This window comes from Cricetulus griseus, chromosome 6, assembly GCF_003668045.3.
Source record: "Cricetulus griseus strain 17A/GY chromosome 6, alternate assembly CriGri-PICRH-1.0, whole genome shotgun sequence".
NCBI lineage: Eukaryota > Metazoa > Chordata > Mammalia > Rodentia > Cricetidae > Cricetulus > Cricetulus griseus.
Window position 1 is genome coordinate 30468134 of NC_048599.1, and position 16121 is coordinate 30484254.

The following is a 16121-nucleotide window of genomic DNA, read 5'->3' on the forward strand; positions in this document are numbered from 1 at the left end:
GGAATCTCTTTCTCTGGCTGGCATCAGCTAGCCTTTTCTTTCCCCCAGCATGGGATTCTTAGAAAATTTTAATTCTTTTTCATGCATTGTTCGGTAGTCTGACTGCCCAATGGAGGGGTGCAATTGTCACTTTTTACTACTAGGATAGTTACACAGGGGTTCCTAGTGCCTTTCATTTTTCCTTGCTCTAAATTAACCCCATATTTAGGGAAAAGGATCTCCTTGAAAATGGTCTATAGAATCTTTCAAATTATTCACCAGACAGAACTCTCACTAGATCAAGCTGTTATGGAGAATCAACGTTTAGAATGAGCTTAAAAAATGCTCGTGATGCAGGGGTGTGGGGGTGGAGAGGTGCCTTGGTCCTGCCTCAACTTGATGATGGGACAGACTTAGTAGACTTCCTAGAGGAGGCCTTACCCTCTCTGTGAAGCAGATGGGAGGAGGGGAGAGTGGAGGAAGTAGGAGAAGAGGACGGAGGGGGAACTGGGATTGGAAGGTAAAAAATAAATTAATTTAAAAAAAAGAAAAAAGAAAAAAAAAAGCTTGTGATGGAGCTGTGAAAGTGATGCCTTGGATTGACAATGAGCCTCCCTGAAATTGCCGGCTCAGCTTGGCATCAGTAATAGTTATTATAACAGTCATGATGGATGCCTTTCTCATCACAGAGCATTGTGCATCCATTTGCTTCTGGGTACTTATGACAAAATTGTGGTCTGAATTGTCTTGTGTCGTGTGAAGGTTGAACTTCATTCTTTGCATTTGAACATGCAGGTTTCCTGATGCCATTGTTGAGAATCTGTATCTAATCACATCAAATAGTCTGGACACCTTAGGAGTCAGGAATCCCTACTTCTGCATCTCTATCCCACTTGTCAGCACCCTCAGTGGCCCGGATGCAAGAGTGACTCACTAAGTCCCAGGTTTTCTTGGTTGGTATTCCAGGTCAGTACTGGCCTTGTTGTCTGACCTCAATCAAACATTTGGGGAGATTTTACCTCTTCTTCTGAAAATTGAAACACTTGAATCAAAGTAGTGAGTTTTGGGGTGAAATATTCTCAATGTGTGTAAATGAACTGCTTGGGTGGACATTCTAGGAGAATGCCCTGGAGTTCTCTTTTTCTAGTTCTTTGATTCCCCCATCTCCTATAAAATCCGTTCAGGCATATTTGCATTCTCTAGGGAATCCATGAAAATGTCTCATCTCCTGGTATGTCAGTCTCTGTTGACCCTGACATTTGGTGACATTTTATTTCTTCTTCTGTAAAAGCAAAAAGGACTAGATTCAGTTGTCTCCAAAGATTAGCTGATGCCTCTCATTCAGCACCAGGATAAAGCATTGGCTAGCTGCCACCTCTTAGGGGGCATCCAGGCAGTGCAGTTTTCCCTATAGTAGGTCAGGTGTGGGTGGGAGATCCATTCACCATGGCTTCTGAGCACTGGCCTGCCCGGCATTAAGGGGTATTGTTTCCAAAATGTGAGATAAAGATAGGGTGATCCAGCTACATGCTCGGGATCTTCTTTTAACATTTTTTTCTACAATCTGGTTTTACTCAGAATGTAGACTGATGGGTAGAATTTTGGGCAAATGGGATAATTTTAGACAAACAAACAATAAAGCAAATGAACAGAAAAATAATAAAAATAATAGTTTTCAAGATCGCAGATAAGTTGAGAGTGGTGGTGCATGTCTTTAATATCAGCACATGGAGCTTGGATCCTTGTGAAGCCAAGGCCAGCCTGGTATACATAGCAAGTTTCAGGCTAGCCAGGGCTATGAGACCCTATCTTAAGAAAACAAGACAAAGAAAGCAAAAATGAGAGATAGATAGACAGAATAATAGATAGATAGATAGATAGATAGATAGATAGATAGATAGATAATAGATATAGTAGAGAGCAGGCCTTTGCCTGAGGGACAGGAAAGAAATGAGATACGTGCTCCATGACCATCCTGCTTCTGCCCTGAGAATTTCCAGGTCACAGAACAAGGGGGTAGTTCCCACTGGAGCTTGCTGGAGTCTAGTCTTGGAAATAAAAAGATTGAGCTGGGAGTTCAAGGAAACCCAGATGGCTAGAAATTCACAGTCCAGAATGCCCACGAGCAGAAACCTGCATAGACAGAGAAAGCACATCCAGAGACATGCACAGGGTCCCCTGGATATCCAGTCTGTCACTTCTGAGTTTGTACATTAGAAAAAAATGACAAAGAATCAAAAGACTGAGGAGAGAAGCTCCCAAAAGGACAAGAGGGAACAGGGTCTCGGGTCTGCCCAGAGCTGAGACTCACCCCTATGCTCACCTACAGGGTTGGAAGCTCTTTGTTGTATAGTAGGTTTTTGGAGAAATATTCAGCCACATTCTTTGTCTCTGCTGCTTGGTTATAGTAGTTTACATATTCTAAATATCCCCCATGTACTTGGATATTCTAAGATTGTCTTCAGACTTCCACATTAACCTATGAGCATGTGCTTACTCTACTAAGACACACTTGGATATACACACATAAATACAAAAACCAAATTAAGAGCAAATAATGGAAAAGTCTCCATTCTGGGTCAGATGAAAACCTATTTATGAATGGGTATGAACATTAAGATATCAATACCAATACCATCCAAGGTAAGTAGATTTAATTCAGTGTCTGTAAGTATGGCAATGGCATTTTTATTGTAGAAGTTACTAAATTCCATTCAAAACTTCTTATTAGTTTCAGTGAGTTCTAAGTAACCAGAAGAATTTTTGAAAAAGAGAGACAAAGTTGGAAGTCTTTCTGATTTCAAAACTTACCAGAAAGTTATAGCCATCAAAATAGTGTGGACATAGTGTGAGGACAAACATATAGATGAATAGAATTAAGACATCAGGTTTAAACCCTTATGTGTATGGTCCAGAGGTTTTCAACAAGGGTGCCAAGACTATTTAATGTGATTAGACAGGCTTCTCAACAATGGTATTAGGAAACCTGTATGTTCAAATGCAAAAGAATGAAGTTCAACCCTCACATGGCATCATATACAAAGTTAATCCAAAATGGGTCAAACACCTAAATGTAAGAGCTGAAACTATATGAAAACATAGGAGACTCATTGAACGTAGCTACAATTTATTCTACATAAAAACAATACAGGCAATAAAATTAAAAATGAATAAACTAATCAGTACTCAAATAAAAAACTTTCTGGACTTCAAAAACAGTATCAAGAGAGTGAAAAATAACCCATTAATTAATTGGAAGAAAATATTTGCAAGTCTGTATACATGTGTGATACCTTTAATTTTTAAACTTAGATTTATTTATTTTATTTTATATTTGAGTGTTTTTCTGAATGTATGCATGTGTACCATGTGTGCATTTGGTATCCATGAGGGTGAGAAGAAAGCACTGGATCCCCTGGGACCATGTGGGTGCTAGGGGTCAACCCTAGCACTTTAACAAGTACTTTAAGACATCCCCACATCCTCCTGTTTTAAAATGTATTTATATTTTAAAGTTTTTGATACACCTGTTTTCACCTCCTTGGTTATGTTTATTTATAAATATTTTATTCTTTTGGCATGCTAATAAATGGTATTGTTTTCTAAATTGCCTTTTCATGTTATCCATTGTGTCCTCTGCAAAAGCAGTAAGTGCTCTTAAACACTGAGCCATCTCCCCATACCTACCTTGCTTTGTGAGACAGGGTCTCTCACTGGTTTGTGCTTATCAATTCATTAGGTTGACTGGACAATAAGTCCCAGGCTTCTCTTGTCAGCTGCCTCCTAGCACTGGAATTATAAACACCTACCACCATGGCTGGCATTTATACATGCTGTAGGGCAGGGAACTCAGGTCCTCGTGCTTATGCAACAAGTACTTTAAGACATCCCCACATCCTCCTGTTTTAAAATGTATTTATATTTTAAAGTTTTTGATACACCTGTTTTCACCTCCTTGGTTATATTTATTTGTAAGTATTTTATTCTTTTGGCATGCTAACAAATGGTATTGTTTTCTAAATTTCCTTTTCATATTATCTATTGTAAGTGGATACAAATAGAACTGATTTTTCTATGTTGATTTATTTTTCTGAGGTATTTTCTTAGAACTACATGTAGACTGAGACTGAGCTGGATGGGATTATTTAAAATACATTGTTGTCCAACCTTAAGACATAGCTTGAAATCATATACTAAATACATTCCCATAGAACAAAGCATTTCTTTCAAACATAGTTTTAATGGCAGTTGAGTATGTTATTACATGAGATACTTTTCCCTAATCATTAGACATAGTACCAAATTCTAAACCTTTATAATTGTAATTAAAACAGCGATATACCCTTCTCAGACATACGTATCAATGTTCAACTTTTTCCTTTCTTAGAATAAACTCTGAGAATTAGAAGGCTGGGGTACAGTGTATGACAGGCTCTTCCTCATTGGCTCTCCAGAAAGATAGTCAGATTCAGTTCTACATGGAACTGGGCATCAACTGCTCTGTCCCCCAAGCTCTGGGGTCATTCTCACTACTTGAATGCTCAACCAAGTTAATATTTTGTGCTTTTTCTCAAGATTAAAAAGATATGCCCCTGCAAAAGGAGATGCAAGAGAAAGAGTACAACACAGTCACGAGACACAGAGCCCTGAAAAGAGGCTATCATAGTCTGTACAGGACTACAAGGGGGAATTACCATATTTTGGTCAGGTGTCTAAAGATGGGAATGGGGAGAGAGCACGAGTCTCCACAGCTTTTCATGTTAGTTTCCATGAGAAAGAAAAGACAGGCAGTATCATGAGTTTAAGATGGGCCTGTCACATATTTTCGGGTGTGTGGTTTGAGCACAGTGGTCATCTTGAGCTGCCTGAAATCTACCCTAGGATGACTAAAACAGAAAATAATTGAATTCTCAGGGAGTAGGGGAAGGTAAGGTGGGCTCAAATCAGATAGTAAAGGGATGGCCCTTAATTGATTGGTTTTCATGTCAAAAGCATGCTTGAGACACAGTCTTCCACTGACTGGAAGAATTGAATCACCACAGAAGGTTCATTCTCTTTATGGTTGTTTGTGCTTCATTCAAGTTGTTGAAATCACAAACTACACAGAAAGCAAACTAAAGTCAATAAAACAGGTTAGGTGAACTAGGGAGCCTTGCTCTTACAGCTGAACCGATAATTGAAGAGCTTGACTTCCCTGTGCCTCAAAGGGGCGACAAATCTCCATCATTGGAGACTCCTGCAGATCTGGCTCCCCTTGAGATGATGGCGGTGGAGTTGGTAGCATTTGAGCTGTCATCAACATCTCCGGAGCAGTTAAGAGGAAAGCAATACTCCCACAAGTTCACCCTGGTTCTAGTTGTCTAACTGCAATCTCCTGCTGGTCAGAGGATGTGCCATGTTCCCCTGTCTCAGGGTCTTTGAGGAGCAAAGATGGATGAGGAGGGTAAAGGACTGGCTGGGGTGTTGGGACAGGTCACCAAGACACTTCTTTGCCCACATTGTTATTTCAACAGCTCTTTCCATGAGACTGATAGCTTAGAAAACACGAGTGTCAGAGGACTTATTTTGTACTGTGGCAGGGAGAAGATGGACAATCAGGACATCTTAGGAAACCTCTTTGAGAGATATCAGATTCTTTAACTGTCCTTCTGACTTCAGGATGGAGTAGGCTTGTGTTATCAAACAGCACAGAATGAAGAGTCCATATGTGTAAACTAGCTTAGCACAGGGTTGGAATAGATTCCAACACTATGGGCCATAATAATAGTAATAACAACAAAACTATAGCTGTTAGGTATCTATGGTACCAAGCATGATTGGCAGTCTTCTTTGAACATTAAAAGATGGGTAGGGGGTCGCTTTAAATTATGTCAAACAGCTTGAAACTCACATGCATTTATAAAAAATGATAGGCAGGACAAGTGACGGTACTACCTTCTATGTCAGAGGTAGGGAACATATGTATAGAGAAGTTCTGTCATTTGCTCAAGATCCTATGCCAGATTCAAATGCAAACAGGAGTTGGCTACCTTTTTCTCTTAACCCTATCGCAGCATTCTTTCATCTTATGCGTTGCATCCTTTTCAAAGCTTAGGACTTGTTCACTTAGGGTGTTTGCTGTGACGGTAGACGTTGCAAGAGTTTACAGATCACATATGCCTGGTATTTGTATAACTTGAATCCTTCCCTTGCATGGACTGACCCCAGGGTAAAGGACTTCCTACTTGAGGACATAGAGGGTCCTTAAATATCTTTAAGCCATAGATAAAATCACTCTGATTCCTTGGCTCCTAGCTGGCCATCCCCTGTAGGAATGAAAAAAAACTTTGTGATTGAGACATTTAGGTAAAGAGCCACATCCTCCAGCGTCACTCACTCACTCATCCATCCTTCATCCTTTCATATATCAGTCTCACTTTCATTCATTTTCTTATTGATTTTTTTGACATTGGACAGCTCAAAACCAAACCAACCTGTAACTCCATTTCCACAGTATCCAGTGGCTTCTTCTGTTCTTCACTGGCACCAGGCATGTATGTGGTGCACATAGGTACATTGAGGCAAACACAACCTTCAATCCACCCACAGACAACCTGCTGTGGCAAAAATAAGCAAACAAAATGTCTTAACTTTTATAAGAAAAACTTAAGAAAAAAAGAGAAGGAAAATCAAGAGTAGAAATCTTTTTTATAAAAAGTGCCCTTTCTCTGTGTAATTTACTGTCCATGACAGTTTAACCCAGGGCACTTGAAAAGTGCTCAGGAGTTGACACTGGCCTGATCTTGGGCAATGCTGTGTGAACCTGATCTTATGATAAGGTGTTGAATCCCTGATGGAACTCACTGTGTACCACAATGAAGGTGAAAATCAGAACCATTGTATGGGGATGCTATTAAAGTAAAAACATTACATGGTGAGATGGGAATGACCCACATACACCCCATCTGCAGAGGGAAATTCTACTCTGCTGGTTTCTCATGATGCTGATTCTCTGGGTAGAGTTATGTCTGTGTCTGATACATTCCAGTGCACTATGGGTGCTTACTTGTCTATACTTGGAGCATCGGGTCTGAAACTTGTGTTTCCCACCCCACCATAGCCTAATCTTCCTAGGTATGCTTGAAAACTTGTCTCTGGGTGATGGAAGATGCAAATGTGAGGATGGAGCTGAGGTCTCACATTCTTGATGAGGGTCTATAAAACAGAATGGGGCCATGTCTGTGTCCTCTGACGCCAGAGAGGGGTGAGCAGATCCAATCCTAGTCTAAGCCTGTGATAACTATAAGTCCTGAGGCAAGTGATTCCCTGCTGTCCCTTAGTCTTCTCCCCTGTGAAATACAGTTACTGTTTTCCTCATCACCCAGGTAACCCCAGGAACACCTCTGAGGAGGGCATCAACAACCAAGGAAGCAGAGCTGTAGTATTTCAGCTTCCTTAGTGGTCCAACAGGTTAGTACATTTCAAAACTCCAGAAGCCCTTCAGTCTGCCCCCAGACCACCTGTTGTGGCAAAACTAAGCAAACAAACAAATAAAGCATGTTATAGCCCAAATAGTGACTGTTCGAATTCCAGACTCAATATTTACTAACTAACCTCATTAAACTCCAGAGCCTCTTTTCCCAACTACATAATGGGATGGGCTCCCTTTACCACAGAGTTCTAACCTACAGTCTGGGCACACAATGAGTAGCTGATGAATGTGGTTACCAACATTTTAAGGGACACAGTGGCTACTGAAGAAGGTGGTACTGAGGAGGACAGTCAAGGAAAACTTACTGGGCCTCAGAAAGACAGGGAGGTCTTTAAATTGGAGTTTCAGAAAAGTCAGTTATACAAAAGGGGTCTTCTTGGAAAGATACTAGGCCCTCAAGCAACACATCTTCAGCCTCTTAGCACAGGGCACAGGGAGGCTCATTGCCAGCAGATCTTTGCTACAGAGGGGTCTCCGCAGCAGTAAGGATCACTAAGGGCAGATGGATGAGGAGACTGTGTCATGGAGGGGGACAGCATGGAAGAGCTTTGGAGATGTCAGAGGTTGGTATCTACCCTCCTGGTGCTGGATAGTATCCTGCCTGCCCTGTGTCTGACCCCAGGTAGAATCTTACATCTTCTTATTCTTTTTAATAAATATAAAGGTGACACTCATCCAGCCCTACTATTAGGAAGACTCTCTCCTATCTTCTATGTGCAGCTGCCACTGCATTGATTCTGGAATTGGGGAGGGCACGTTGCCCTGGGACCCTTACCTGAGGAAGGAGGACTACTCCACCCCCCAAGTTAGAATCAGCACCAGGGGGAGGTCTTGGTGCTTCTGTTCTGGGGACCTTGAGGCCCCTGGGTGGCTCTCTGCTCCTGAGTCCTCCACCCTCCACCCAATGCAGCAGTGGAATTACAGTGCACAGTGTGTGGCCCAGGAGAGAGACTGAGGGAGGGGACTGGACTGCAAGAGGTCACTCCAGTTCACTCCTGAGCCTCACACACAATCCTGCTGCTTCCCTTGACCTTTTCTTCTATGGCCCACTGATCTCTTGGAAAGGTTGGTCCGTGCAGCTGCCAATTAGTAGGATGGGGCTCAGGGGAACTCATACCTAGAGACAGCCAAGTGCAGTTCTCTCTAGAAAGAAAAGGGCAGTGGCTGAATAGCAAGCAGCCCTACTCTGGATTTCTTCTTGATCCTGTCACCACTTTCACGGGCCTAAGCCCTGGTTACCTGTGATTAGTGGCTCTGAATTTATTGTTCCTCATGCTCCAGCAGGGTCCCTGTCTCCCTCCTTGGGACTCTCTGCCCAGCTGATCTCTTCCTGATGTGGAGAGATGACCCAAAGGGGACATCCCTGGTACTTGTGATGACACATAGTCTGTCCCTAATAACTCCTCTCAGTTTTAGTCTATGGCATGAGGTATGCCTCACATAAAGCAGCATTTCTTTTAGAGCTAGGGAGAGCAACCCTCATTGTTACTTGTCCTCATAGCCCTGGTCACAGGTGGCATGGTGCTAAAAGAACACCTGGAAAACACCGCAGTGGAGCTGGGTTTTGAGAGATGAATAGGAGTCTTCTTGGTGGAGTGAGCATGGGAGGGGGCATCATACAAGTCCATTCAATGACATGGGTCAAGCTTGTATATTTAGGGAAGGCATTATCAGTCTCTAGGAAGTATAGATGGGTCTGAGCAGAGCACTCAGGGATGCTGCCCAGCATTTACAAGCACATCCTTCTCAATGCACCATCATGTAAGCTCCTCTGTCTAGTCACCTGGAGTCTTCTCTGGCCAGCCACTGCTTACCCAGGTCAATGTACTCACTGGTATCATTAAATCACACCTGCATTCCAAGTTGTGGCTTCTCAAGTAGAGAAACTTGTTGGAGGCCAAGACCACCCATCTCATGGGTGAGTTATTCTGGCTCTCACACTCATCCTTGAGAGATGGGGTTGCAGAGACCCACTGCCTACTGAGAAAATGAGAGACTCAGCAACAATAATGTGTTTACAGCCAGCGATGCAGGAAGCAGAGAATTGGGTCCTGCAATCCAAATTTTGGAAAACTTACTTACATTTCTCTGTCATAAACACTCAGTGTCAGCAGAAGATAATTATAGGAGAAGGATGTCACCAGAGTCCCTGTCAATGATCCCAGGACTGTGAGTCTAAGTTCAGAGAGTGGAGACAATGACGCCTGGCCTGTGGCTGGTCTTTGGGAAGGCCATCCTGTGTGCTTCTTACCTTTTGTAATTTGCTCCTCCCAATTCTTTAGTGTGAGGATGTTTTATGTCCCTTATTCTTTGGGTAAGAGCACTGAGGGTGGCAACTTATGTCATTTGTTGGGGTTTAAATGAACCTCCCTCTGTCTGCCCAATAAGACAGAAAGACAGTGCTAAGGGCCTTGTTGCCCCACAGCAACCAGACCAGGCAGCAGTTGCTGGAATAAGCAAGCAGATAAGCAACTGGATCCTGCCATTGTCTCCCTGAGAGGTAGAGGAAGAGAGAGCAATAGCCCACAGCTCCTGCGTCTGCCTGTTCTTGTGACTATCTCCATTGGCATTTAGCCCCAACAAGATGCTAGATTGGCTCTAACTGGGGGAAAAATAGAAGCAGGCACTGAGCTGCTGTTTTGTTGCTAAGGAAAGAGTTACTCAGAGCTGGGGCTGCTGAGATGAAACACATTCTTTCATCCTTAACCCTTTCCTCTTAGGGGGAGGCTGGGAAGATAGGTGAACTCACACAGGAGCCTTCCCTGTCCCCTCTCAATTCTCCCAGAAGGCTCACTGGCCCTGAAAGTGTCCCAACTATTGGCTATTTCAGGTACAATGACCAGATAGAGTGGATAGACAACATCAGCAAGAGGATTTTACAAGACAATCCTGTGAAGGTTAAAGTCATTGCTACTTGACATTCTTAGTTCAAGTGTATCAACAATCATTTGTAGGCTGGAGTCAGCTTTAGGTCAATTTCATCACTCTCATAGTGAAGAATACAGAAGCCTAGAGAGGTTATGATTTTTGCTCATTGTCCTCAGATGGGTGTCTTGGTACTCACCTTGTCTCATTATGGTCAATAAGCCTGCCTGTATAAAGGTCAACAAACACTGTAGAGCCCCTGCTAACATGGCTAGCATGGCTTTTGATTAATGAAGAGAGTGGGCAGATGCAAAGACAAAGAACCATGTCTTTTGGCTCCCGGAAAGACATGTAGCAGCCAGGGGAACTGTAACCCAGTTCTTTAAACAGCAGGAGAAGTGTTCCATACATAGCAAGAGAAGATATATTGGTTGGACTTTTAGCAAGACAGATCCTGAGATGGAAAGAAAGGGAAAACCCCATATGAACTGTGTTTCTGAGATCACCTCAGAGATGTGCTAGGGAGGATAGAAGATGGGGACGGGGGAAAGGGCCTCTGATAACAATTCTTCTGGGACTCCATCCCACTATGGAATTCTGATATTTGCATGATTTTCACAATTGTTTTAGAGAGGCAAGAGATGAAAGTTATTATGCCTTGATTTTAAGAAGTTATTTGGTGCCTCTCCTAGAAATGATCATACTTTTGGGAGAGGGGCTCTTCACAGCCTGAACAATCTCTAAGGGGCTGGCCATGTAGCTGAGGCCTCTGGGGCCAGGCATTTGTCTTTTACTCCTGGATGAATGCAGTGTGGCAGGGCTGCGTCCTATGTACACCTCCCCTGAGGCATCAGTGTCCCACCAGATTTGAAGGGTGCCTAGCAGCAATTTAGAGCTTCCTGCCTCTTTGCAGATTCCACGACTGCCTCCATGTTGCCATTCCTTGTTTGTATCCTTTAGTTTGCCTCTCAAGAGTCACAGGAATTTGTATAGAACCTCCAGAATTTGAATCTGTGTGCCTGATTCTACTGAGGGTACTGAGGCAGGAGGATATGACGTCAAACTACCATGAAAGAAAGGAGACACTATTTGTGTAATCAACAGAATGTGTCCCTCTGAAGTTTCCAAGAGGCCCAAGCGTCTATGCTGGACTGGGCAGTGAAGGGAGTATAGTGTATTCCATGACAGGCAGATCTCAGGTGCAAGAGCTGGTTACTTCCGCATTGAAGTCTGTTAAGTGCCTGCCTTTAGCTTTAGGATCATCCTGTAGGGACAACAGGAAGTCTGATCCCCACCCCCTTTCTGCATGAGTCTTCAGTTACATAAATACTAAATACCTGATTCCATCTTCTTCTGTCATTAGAGTCCTTAGCTGGAAGTTTGATATTTAATGGGAAATGGGAGGTCAGTCTGGTACGGTTGCTAAGGACTCACCATGTTGTGTGGCACTATGTAGATCAAGGTGAGGATCTCTGGCTTGTTTCTGTTAAGTTTCGGTGTCTTTTTCTTTTCCTCTTTTTTGTCCCTGTTAGTCAAGTACAAAGTACACCTATAAAGTACAAAAATTAGTGTATGTGTGATTTTGTTGGGTAGTATGACCATTGCAGCTATGAGTTCTCCAATCTATGAAAATGGGGTGTCTGTTCATTTGCTCAAGTCTTCTGTCATTTATTTCAGTAAGATTTTTATATATTTTACCTTTATTACTCTAATACTCTATGTATTACTCTAGTTAAACCTATTACTATTTTCAATCTGTAGCAAATAGATTTAATTTTTAAACTTCATTTTTTAGATTATTACAGTGTAAAGAAGCATAATTTTTCTGTACTGATCCTTTATTCTTTTTTTCAAATTTAACTTTTTATTGATGTTTTTGTGGATTTAATATCACTACTTTTTGAGCTAAGATTTAAGAAGTTGTCATGGATGATATATATATATATTTTTTTTTCATTTATTTTACATACTGACTGCAGTTTCCCCTCCCTCCTCTCTTCTCAGTTCCCCCACTCCAGCTTCCCATCTGTCCCCCTCCCCTTCCACTCCTCCTGCATCTCCACTCAGAAAGCAGCAGGGCTCCATGGGCTTAGGCAAAGAATGGCACATCAAGTTGAGGTAGGACCTAGCCCTTCCTCTTTCCTCAAGGCTAGTCAGGGTAATTCAGCATGGGGAACAGGTTCCCAAAAGCCAGCTAAGCTCCACTTCTAGGAACCTTACAAAGAGACTTAGCTACACAATTGTTACACACAGGCAGAGGGCCTCGGTTGGTCCCATGGAGGCTCCCTAACTGTTGGTCGAGAGTCCATGAGCTTCCATCGGCTGTCTCTGTGGGTTCCCCCATCATGACTCCCCTGGCTCATCCGATCCCTCCTCCCTTTCTTCAGCAAGACTTCCACAGCTCAGCCCAGTGCTTGGCTGTGGCTGATCTACAGCTTTCATAGGTTGTGGTGCCTACCATCCTCTCTGCTGTTGTCTTGTTGTGGTGGTAGTTGTCATCAGCAGAGATGGCCCCACCCTTCTGTAGTTCTCAGATTATCAGTACTCCTGCCTATTTTCTCCCATGATGGGCACACCAGTTGGTTCCAATCTCCTGAACCATCTCAAGTGATGAAGATTGTGTCAGGGACTCTGTCTTAGCCTAGCCATATGGACCAGACAAAATGTGGAAAGTGAAACAGAACACAGCTGAATAGATTCCTTCTTTTGAGGATGGGATCAGAGTAGAAAATGTAAAGAGTGGTAAACATGGGTGCCCAGGGGTGTAGGAATCCAAGGAGAGAAGCCATGCTGTACCACAAGTCAACAAAAGCCACAAGGACAGGGGCAGGTGGAGAGCAAAGGCCTCATAGCCCCAGGGATACCAGAATGGGGAAGGGGGAGAGAAATATATATATATATATATATATATATATATATATATATATATAGAGAGAGAGAGAGAGAGAGAGAATAAGAACCTCCCTCTGAGATGCACCATCCACCTCAGAGGTCAGCAGAGTCTCCTGTGACCTTGTTACCAACAACTGCCTGTGCCCCTCTGAGGAATTGTGTCACAAGTCTGTTCACTGCAATCAAATCACCACTAATAAGACAAGGTTCGATGAATGCACAGGGTTAAAAATTGTTGTTTCTGGGTAGAGATGTTTCAGACAATCAATTGTCTTAAACTCAGAATCTTTCTTTCTGCAAGTTATTTGTAAAAAAAATGATTATTAAAATCAGTTTCTTTATTTTGCAGTGCTAATAAAGAACACATCACCACTTTGCCTCCTTTCTAGTGTTGGTGATACACGATCTTGAAAGGTTGGCAGTTGATTTATTCCTTTAGCTGGGGGTGTTGCTGAGCCTGTGTCCTTTGACACATGCCTCCAAGAAGCCCATGAGATCAGGTATTCAGAACCTTAGGTTATCACAGTGACAGAGCTCAGCTCCAACGTGTGCAGAGCCATGGCTTAACACAGGAGATGTGTGGTCTGGCTGGAGTGCCTCTTTTAGGTGACAGTCTGCTCAGAAGTCTGTGTTAGATCAAAGCTGACTTATCAGTAGCTGATGCTGAGAGCTATACAGAGTGAGACAAAGGACTTAAATGTGATAGCAAGTTCTTTTAGAGCATCAAGTCTGCTGTAGAATTGCTGGCTTGCTTAGATGTACTGGAAAAGCAGAAAATGCAGCAGAACAAAACAACAGCAAAACAAAACTAAACCCCCCAAAGGGTATGTTCCTGGGGGTGACCAGGTTGAAGTATCCTCTGTCCTGAATGAATTGCTTTTGTCTCTGGTAGGAGAGTTCATGGCGTCTAGTCATACCAAACACTTTATCTTGCTTTAAAATGTCTCAATTGGGGTTTATAAAATAAGAATATTTTTAGAAGGAGACTCAGGGCAACTGGAGTGTTGTAGAAATTGCACACTAATATTTTACACAGGGGATTTCACCTTTGTACACCTGCCGTTCCAGCCCTTCTTGCTGCTGTAGACAGCAATCCTGTTTGAGTATCGGTGGGGATGCTCTTGTTTACAAAGGCTTTTGCCAGAGCTGTGGAGGCCAGGCTCCCCTCACTGCAGTGCCCTGGCCTTTGTCAGTGTCCTAACCCTGGTCAGAATGGTTCTACAACTTGCATTTTCTTGGAGCTCCTTGCATGGGATTAACCTTAGCCACTTGCCTACTAACACTGATTTGTACTGAAGCCCTTAAAGAAACTACATCTTTATTAGGCACCTAAAGACTGTTGACCTTGGCTGACTAGAATGTGGTAATTTTATGATGGTGCATTGTAGGTTGCGAGCCAAAGTTATCTCTGACCACCTTGGTGCCTTTAAAAGACATTTATTCTCAACTTCTGTATCTGACCTAATGTTTATGTGGCTGTGAGCTGTAGTTTTTAGAACTGTTGTGTTTAGCGGGTCATCAGTCCACATCAATTCTAAAGCCAAGAATGCTATAACACCTCCATCTATGGGAGAGAGACCTTGTTCTGCTGAGTCCCACTTACCTTAAGCTGCTGCCAGTATGTTCAATAAATGCATTGATTTATTGTACTTCTGTGGCTACAGGGCTCATGCCACTTCTTCCATGAAACCACATGGCTCAGTATCTACATAATTGAGTTTGTGCTCCTGGACCATGGTCATTCATTATTACATCAGTGTATAAGGTATTCTATTTTAAAACTATGTGTTTATGTTCAAGTGATCATGGTTTGTGCATTTGTGTACATCAAGTGTCCTCTTTTATTACTCTGCTTTTTCCTTTAAGGCAAGGACTTTTCCTGAGCCTGTGGCTCAAATTTTTGACTAGGCTGGCAGACATCAAGTCTCAGTGATTTCCCTGTGTAAATCCCCCAGTGTTGGAGTTACAGGAATGCCTGAGACCATTCCCAGATTTTTATATGATGCTGGGATTTAACTCAGGTCCTCACGGTTGTGAAGAAAGTGCACTCAACTACTGAGCCATCTCTCCAGCCTCAATGTATCTTATTTTCTTTAAAGAAAAGGTATTCTTTTCTATTGACTTAGGGGGAACCCAGATGTGGCTTGAGTGAGAAATGTACCCCAGGCACTTATGATTTGAACACTTGGTCCCCAGTGGGTGGTACTATTTGGGAAGGACTTCATTCTGGAAGTTTTTTTGTTTTGTTTTGTTTTGTTTTTTGAGCTTGTGCATGCTGTCTCAACTGCTGTGAATTCATATGCACCTAAAAAACACTGTTTTCTATAGTCATCCACCACTTAGGACTCTTGCAGCCTTTCTAGTTATCTTCCACAGTAATTCCTGAGGAGTGGTATGGCACAGATGTCTCACATAGGACAGAGCATTTCATAGTCTTATTCCATGCGCCATGAACAGTTGTGATTCTTTATGTTAATTGCCATCTACTGCAAAAAGAGACTTCTGTGACAACTATACCACATTCTTAATGGGCTTCTTGTTTTTTAAGTTAACACCTAGGTTGGTTTGATAGCTTGACTATTGCAACTAGTGACTAGCAAACATGGACATGAGGGTATCTCTGAGTTATGGTGACTTGGAGTCATTTCCTGCTGCTGTAGATAGATGGATCCCATGGTGGTTATATAGTTAATGTTTTGAGGAACATCCATGCTGGTTTCCACAGTGTCTGTACCAGTTTGCATTCTTGATCCTAATCTCCAAAGATCTTCATTGATCACCAAATGGGTTGACATTCAATAACATTTTGGTTTCAGAGACAGGCTAAGTATAAGCCTGGGTGTTTCTTTTGTTATGATCCATCCCCATAGAGTTTCTAGTATAGGCTTTCCACACCAGAATTCACAACACACTC

At 42.5% G+C, this 16121-nt stretch overlaps 1 long non-coding RNA gene across 1 annotated transcript; it reads right to left on the minus strand.

Annotated features, from left to right (window-relative positions):
• Positions 1-3136: 3136 nt before the first annotated feature.
• Positions 3137-11890, minus strand: LOC113836383. The gene is made up of 3 exons (XR_004770537.1): positions 11750-11890; positions 6453-6575; positions 3137-6284 (listed from the first exon to the last, which is right to left on the minus strand). It is a non-coding gene; the product is annotated as an uncharacterized LOC113836383 (long non-coding RNA).
• Positions 11891-16121: the final 4231 nt, after the last annotated feature.